Source organism: Theobroma umbraticum, unplaced genomic scaffold (assembly GCF_002168275.2).
Source record: "Theobroma umbraticum cultivar Fairchild unplaced genomic scaffold, ASM216827v3 scaffold_56.0, whole genome shotgun sequence".
In the NCBI taxonomy this organism is placed as follows: domain Eukaryota; kingdom Viridiplantae; phylum Streptophyta; class Magnoliopsida; order Malvales; family Malvaceae; genus Theobroma; species Theobroma umbraticum.
In genome coordinates this window covers 1875141-1882845 of record NW_018397256.1, presented here as the reverse complement: position 1 = coordinate 1882845, position 7705 = coordinate 1875141, and the positions used below count along the sequence as shown (strand labels likewise).

At 30.7% G+C, this 7705-nt stretch overlaps 1 protein-coding gene and 1 long non-coding RNA gene across 2 annotated transcripts in view; both read left to right on the top strand.

The window, feature by feature from the left end:
• Nucleotides 1-3393, top strand: part of LOC110411227 (uncharacterized) — a 4115-nt gene extending 722 nt beyond the window's left edge. Inside the window, exon 3 of the long non-coding RNA XR_002444741.1 lies at nucleotides 1534-3393. This is a non-coding gene — a long non-coding RNA (uncharacterized LOC110411227). The remainder of the gene's footprint in view (nucleotides 1-1533) is intronic.
• Nucleotides 3394-4254: 861 nt separating this feature from the next.
• LOC110410391 (calcium-transporting ATPase 10, plasma membrane-type-like) overlaps nucleotides 4255-7705 on the top strand; it is a 48259-nt gene continuing 44808 nt past the window's right edge. The window contains exon 1 of the mRNA XM_021420045.2: nucleotides 4255-4494. The gene's annotated coding sequence lies outside the window, so the exon portion shown is untranslated. The remainder of the gene's footprint in view (nucleotides 4495-7705) is intronic.

Below are 7705 nucleotides of genomic sequence, written 5' to 3'. Positions count from 1 at the left end.
GTTAATGAAAACTATGAGATTAGGTTATGGAATTATTGATTGATGTGCTGCCACGCATGTGAATAAATTAAGTGTATTGAGTTATATGGTTGATAGGAAGTGTATGAGTAAAGAAAGTGTGCTATAGTGGCATGTCAGAAGAGGTAACGGATAATCGACGAGTGGAATTAGCTATTGTAAGGTGAGTAGAGGGTCTCACTACTATAAGGTGAGTAGAGGGTGCCTATTTTAGAAATCTCCATGCTATATATATAATGATTTACGTTACTAAATATTGATGATTGTCTTAAGTGCAATTGTGGATACCATGAGCTGTTAGCCTTGTTAGGCAATTTTCAATGAATTTACAACGATTTATATTGCTATTGTGGAAAGCATGAGCTGGTAGAAACTATAGAAAGTTTATGGGTGCAAATTGTTTGAAAGAAGTTTTGGACATAACTATATATAAGCAATATATGTAAAGAGTTTTCAAAACCGGGAAACAAGCCTTTCACAATGTTTGTATCAAAATCTGTGTCTTGTGGTTTTTTGTAATATGCATAACTAAAAGCATTTCTTAAACGATTTAAAATGCAAAATTTTGAGCTTTGATTTTATTCCAATTTTCGTACAAATGATTACACCATGCCATTTAACTTGAAAAGTAATTTCAAAGAGGTTATCAAACCTTGATTTGAAAGGATTAAAAGGAAAAGCCTTGTAAAACCTGATTTGGTTTTAAAAATGGTTTTGATAAACTGAGAGCGTCGAGAGTAGGTCAGCCATCACTTCGATTAAGTGTGACTCTTGTGCACAAGTAAGCTCTAGCTAGAGAACTTTGGGTCACCGACGAGCTGTTAGACGTGGTTGGGGCCATAGTCTGTGATTTACATGGCAAGGCCACGGGTTGTTATATATGGCTAGGCCACTAGTGATATTCGCAGTTGCGATCACTTGATTCTCCGATGTCGACCAACATCATTGAGACTGCCATGGCTATGGGGATCCGGTAGAGCAGAGCTCCCCGATGTTATTATGTGGAAGTGGGTCCATGAGTGATTATGATACTTACCTACTCGAGAGCCTTGTGAGTATTCGACACATACTCTTTTGCATGGTGGAGAGTTAAGATTTCTTTGCAGCTCCCTTTGTTTGAATAAAAGCTTTTAGTGTTTGCTTGATGACCATGAAATGGTTTATGTGGTCGTATACTTTGGTTTCTTTACATGCCACTCATTTTGGGAGCGTGTATACTTTCATACAGTTGTTTATAGCTAATGGCAAGAGATGTTTTCAATGAATAAACTTTGTTTGCTATACTTGTTTTTGGCATTGTCTTGCCAAGTGAAATGTTGCATTATGATTTTACGAAATATTTTTACAAGGCACAAATATATTTCTTATGATTTGGTTTCTTAAGACTATGATTTGATATTCTAGTTTTATTATTCAACTTATCTACCTTATGCTTATTTCCCATCTATGCCCTACTCACGGAGCCGATGATCACTAAGTTTGTGAGACTCACCCTCTCTTATTTTTCTTTTGCAGATAGCGGTCAGCCTAGTGTGCATTCATCGACAATTTCAATCCTTTGTGGATAGGTAAAGGTATCTTATAGTACGTTATTCTGAGTCACTCCACTGTTAGAGGTCAAGTTGTCATAGTGTAAATTGTTATGAAATTAGACAATTGTATCAATACAAATGTATATTTGGAGATTATAAGTCATGATATATTATTTTACAATTATGTGGAATAAAGGTTTATTAGATTTATAAAGATTATTGTTTAATTCTTATTACAAAGAGTTTTATGGTCTAAGGAAATTTTTTTAGATTGATGGTATGAATATGAGGTAATGACTAACGCTTTAAGTAAGGCTGGTTCGAGACTTGACAGGTTCTCCCGCAATACTCGGACGCCAGTAGCGATCGAGGAGCGGTCGTTACAAGTTACAAACACGGCAAGAAACTAGAGTTTATGAATGACACCAATGAGCAAGTTTAAGGTTATACAAGTAAGTTTTATTCCTAAATGCATTCGTGGATTTGCATAAGTAAATGTGAATGTTTTTAAGAAATTAAGCATGGTTTATAAAGTTTCTAAAGTTGTTGCTTATTCCCCTCTATATCCCTCATTAAGTAATTGTACTCACGTTTTCGAATCTCATGTTTTGTAAATCTGATGCTTCCCAAGATATAGACATGTGAAGGATTTGCATACGTATTATGGTAGGCTCAATGACCAAGGAATTCGGTAATATCTTTTGCACCTTAAAGTCACTCCACCGGTAGCTGGTCGTTTAGTTATGTTATGTAACAAACCATGTGGCCTTGTATGTACAAATTAATGTGGGTTATGGGACATTAGTGAATTATCCAATATACATTAATGTAGCCATGTGTTGGTAAATGATAGATAAGTTAACAAAATGCTAATTTTAAGTAACGAAAATGTGTTTGGCACAATGTAGAGCTTTGTCCATATGTTTAAAAAAATGTTATGTATGTCAATTATGCCTTATGAATCAGTGTTAAAGGTTCCCATTATGGACTAAGTAATCAAGAAAGATAGTGAATCATATGTGGGCCTGGTGGATTACCTCTATTGCATCCTTATGCTAGTCATGGCCCGAGACAGGGTCATGACAGCAACCTTCACTCAACTTTGTAACAATAAATATAGTCTTAAAACACAAGAGATTTCTTTATAACTATATATTTTAGAATATAAGATTTCTTTTTTTGTAAAATGGTATCAAAGCCATCCTGGACGCCGACAATCATCTTTCATGCATCAATAGCTTCTGTTTCATGTGTTAATTGTCCATGTATTGACGTTTTCTACCATGTGAGCTTTTCTACAATGTATTTTGCCACATTTGTATTTTGTATCTGTATTTTGTATCATGTAGTATCTTCCGCACCTTAAAGTCACTCTACATATTATATCACGTATTTTGACAAGTATTCTACTATATTTTCTATCATGTATTTTACTATTTGTTTTATCACATTGATCTGCACTTTCATAAGGTCATTCTTTCTCTTAATTTTCACTTCTTGGTTTCTCTTTCAGTCTTTATTTTTGTTAATTTTAATTGTGAGATGGAGAAATATAAAATTGTTAGGTCAACTGCAATTGTTTTGATAACAAGTAACCACAATCTATGGGTCCAGGGTATAAAATGTTTTCTAATTGGATGCAAACATTGCTATATTGTCACTAGAAAACATCTTTCAACCATTAGTCGGTTTCAAGACTTAGTTTCTAAATTCAAATTGGCATTTACATACCACCTTGTATTTACGGCGATGTTAAAATAAGTGTACAAATTCAATGAAATAGTTAGAATACAATATTATTTTTTGACTAGTTAACTAGTTAGATTACAATACTATTAATTTGTTGGAGTTAAACTATGAATATTATTAGCCATGTGTTTATGTGTGTGTGTAATATATATATATATATATATATATATATATTTAGCTTTAAAATGAATATAGTTTTGAAATGATAAAAATGATCAAAATTGCTTGAACTTATTTAAGTGATCCTTGGATATTTCTTGAAGTTATTGAACTCCCATACACATGTTTTTCAAATGCTTGCAAGCTTAATTAATTTAGTTGTATGAGTGTTTAACTTACTTGAATAAGTTGTATGACCTCCCTAACGTTTACTTTTGAGATGCTAAAGCGTTTGGTTTCCAAGATAAGTTCATAAAGCAAGGAGTTTACCTTAAAATATTCAAGTAGGATCAATCTTCACAACACCAAGCTTGATTCAATGTTGAGATAGAATGTCCAATTACAAGTTAATTCAAGGTTGTGTTCATTTTGACCATATATGTTAGTTACAAGCTAATTCAACATGTCTAATTATTTGTTTGTTAGTAGTAAAATTTCCACCATTTAATATATATTAAAAAGGATAATATTTTGGGTGGTTGATGTTGGATTAATTTGAAATTTTTATTTTCATGATAGATAAGTTATTAAATCCATCTGTTAATTTGTTAAAATCTTAGTTATACCAAATTTATAAAAGAATCTAACAATTAGTAATTGTTACAGTAGTATAATTATATATATATATATAAGAAAATTCTAACAATAAAAAAAGAAAAGTGGAATTGTTATTTGCAATCAAAAGTTGGTAAGAAAAAGGAAATAATTATAATACTGTGGCAAGGATACAAAAGTCTCAAGTTGTCTTCGTCAAAGCAGACAGATTAAGATACAAGGAAACTTACACTTAACAAGGTTAGCTATTGGATGATGGCGGACCACTACGAGTGCTTAGGGAAGAAGCAATTCCTCCTATCATGTAGTCTTCTCCCTCTAGTTGCCAAGCCAATTCTTATTATTTGTTAAAGTTCTCAGCCAAAAGCTGTTTCAAGCAATACTAATAATACACATATGTCTTCCTTTTCTCCAATAAGAGGAGGCGGCTGATTCCGTCCATCACTGGTGGAAGACTTTTGCCTGCAAGTTTCTCAACAAGGTAAGTATCTTCAGCCATTGGTATCGACATGCAAGGAAAAAAAGATCACTTTATTTTATATTATTATGAAGATAATCGTGATTTCCTTCTGCCTTGGGCACATATATAATCTTTATTCCCCGCTATACATGTCTTTTAGAAAAGCAAAAGATTTGGTTCACACCTCCATTGCTTCTTGAGTGGGTTTGAGATATGCTGTTTTTCGCTTGGAAATGTCCGTTGTTTCTCTTTTTGCTTGATTATTAGTTTTTTTTTTTTTACTTTGAATGAGGATTCAGGTAGGTGATTAGATTTGGATTTAATGTGTCATTATTAAAGTTTAAAGGGCAAGCAAATAAAACTTTAATGCTAATACAAATCCTTGAGTTGGAGTAACAAGCACTGCAACTAGGGGGGGACAGAATCGATATATGTCAAGTATTGACTTTGTTAGTGGACCGACTTAAGCTCCATTCCGTGTGGACTCGAGCTACCTTTCTTTCTTTCTTTTCTTTAGTTTTCTTCGGAGTTGAATGGTAGTCGGTTAATGCTGGCCTGGCAAAGCTAGATTTCGCGTGCGGGAGGTTGGAGAAACTTCGTTTGGTGGTTACCGACGTCGAATCCAACCTTGTCAAGAGTCATAAAATCTTGTAGGGGCCGAAGACAGCCTCGATGTGATAGCTTAAATCTGACTATGGTATTGTCGGCAGATGCATCTCGATCATTATCTAAATTAGAAGCAACAAGAAAATGTGAAAAAAAAAATCAAAATTTAAGTAGAATATTGGAGCTTTCGTCGATCATTTCCCTTCTTTCTGAAAATTGATTTATTTCGCGGAATGATTGTTGTTTTGGAATGACCGTTCTTGGAAAAAGTCTAAATAGTTACTATCAAAGGCGGATTCAGTAATAGCTGTTTCTAAGTATGGAGGAATAGATAAAAAATATTTATTAGATAAAATTATCCTTAAACAAATTTAAAAATTATCATCCTATACAATATAGAATTTCTTCATTTTTCACATATTTTCTCTCTCTACCCATTTTCTGTCTCTCTCTCTTTCTCTTTCTAAATTCTCCCCATCACCAAATGACAGCGAAGGGCAACTGACAGTGACAGTAACACTAGTGCCAGATCGGACAACAGAGAGTGATAGATGCGACGCTCCATTCCACCAGTTGTATCTCCAGTGGTTGGTCGGTTGAGAAGAAAGAAAAGAAAATAAATGAAAATTTTTAGGTGGAAAATTTTTTTCAAAAAAGGACAAAAACTAATAACTAATATTTTAAAATCTGAAATTAAATTAAAACTTTATTTATAAATTATAAAAAATTAATATTTAAAATTTAAATTTTTAATTATAAAAATTAATATTTTAATATTTTTAAAATAAAATAAAAAATATAAGATATTATATTTGATGTATTGATGTTAAATAGTTTCTATACACCGTCAGTCATCAGATAGTGTCACTCCATCCAAAAACAAATATAATTTTTGAAGACATAAAAATAAATATTTTTAATTTTCTTTAAAAAATAAAAATACATTTTTTAAACTAACAAAAAATTAATTTTTTAATCTCTGTCCAACTCTCTCTCACCCAATCTCATCTTCTTCTCTCCTTTTCTGTCCATTATCAATAACATAAACCTAAATCTAGTGACTGTTGCTATAATTAAACTCAAATTCTATCAAAACTTGAATGAAAAGCTAATGTTTATAATCGTTCATAATCAACCTAGTAAAATTTAATTGGTAACTCTTAATTTTCACATTAGAATAGATTTTGTAAAACAAAGCAAATACAAAATGTATTGAAGCATTGAGACCTAATATTGTTATTTAATCAAAAGATAAAAGAGTCATCAGAAAATCAACAAGAAAAACTGATCCAAAATTAAAAATAAGAGTTAATGTAAAACTAATTAAAATTCATTTTCAAAGATGAAACCTAAAGAACTAAAGTTGAACTGAAGTCTTTGTCCTGCAAATACTACATCTAAATTATCCACTGTCTAGTAAAGACACCAAAAGAACCGAAGTCAAAGTAAGCTTAACCATTTAATAGTTGTTAATTTTTCATAATTTTCCTTTCATTGAAAATGAACCATTAGTTTTTCTTGTTGATTTTTCTAATGACTCTTTTATCTTTCTGTTAGATAATAGTATCAGGTCTCAATGTAGCAGTTTCACAACATTTTGTATCACTTTTCCTTTACAAAATCTATTCCAATGTGAAAATTAAGAGTAACCAATTGAAATTTATGAATTAATTATGAACGATCACAACATCGACTTTTTCTTTTAAGTTTTGATAGAGTTTGAGTTTAATTATAGCAACAATCACTATATTTAAGTTTTTATTGTTGACAATGGACAAAAAATGAAAGAAGAAGAAGATGAGATCGAGTGTGAGAGAGTTAAAAAGAGATAAAAAAATATTTTTATCTTTTTAGAGAAAATTGATAATATTTATATTTAAGTCCCTCAAAGAATTATATTTATTTTTTATTGAAGAGGCGTTATCTCATGGCTTGACAATGTACAGTGCATCAAATATAATCTCTAATTATAAATAATAAATATTTTAAACAAACTATAAATTATTAATATTTAAAAAATAAACTAAAATAAATAATCATATTTAATTTTAAATAAAAATTATTAATATTTTTAATAAATTATAAAAATAAATATTTTAAATTAAAATTTTATATATTATAATAAAAGGTATTTTTGACTTTTTATCACCTATTCATTTACTATTCCAAAGTTATTTTTGCCTATCAAATATTAGAATAAATCATAATAAAAAATTTTATACTATTTCATTCCGTGAACTGAACTACTTAATAATCATTTCTACCTTTTTCTATTCTCACAGAATAACTATTTTATTATTCATCTATTCAATTTCATGAACCAAATATCCTATTAAGGAAAAAAGTGGATTCGCCATAAAACAGAATTATAGTTAAAAGATTGCAAAATTCATTATATTTAAAATTTATTGAAAATATATCAATATGTGTTGGTCTCAAATAAATGTGCTAAAAGGGGGAGTGAATGGCACTTTTGGCTCTCACTAAACTTGATTTCTAATTGGGAGCAAGTAGAAGTCTATGATAAGAAGTTCGATGCAAGATGAAGGAATGATTTAACAAAAAATGAAAATGAAAGACAAAACAAAGCAGACAATACACAAAGATTTATAGTGGTTCGATCAAA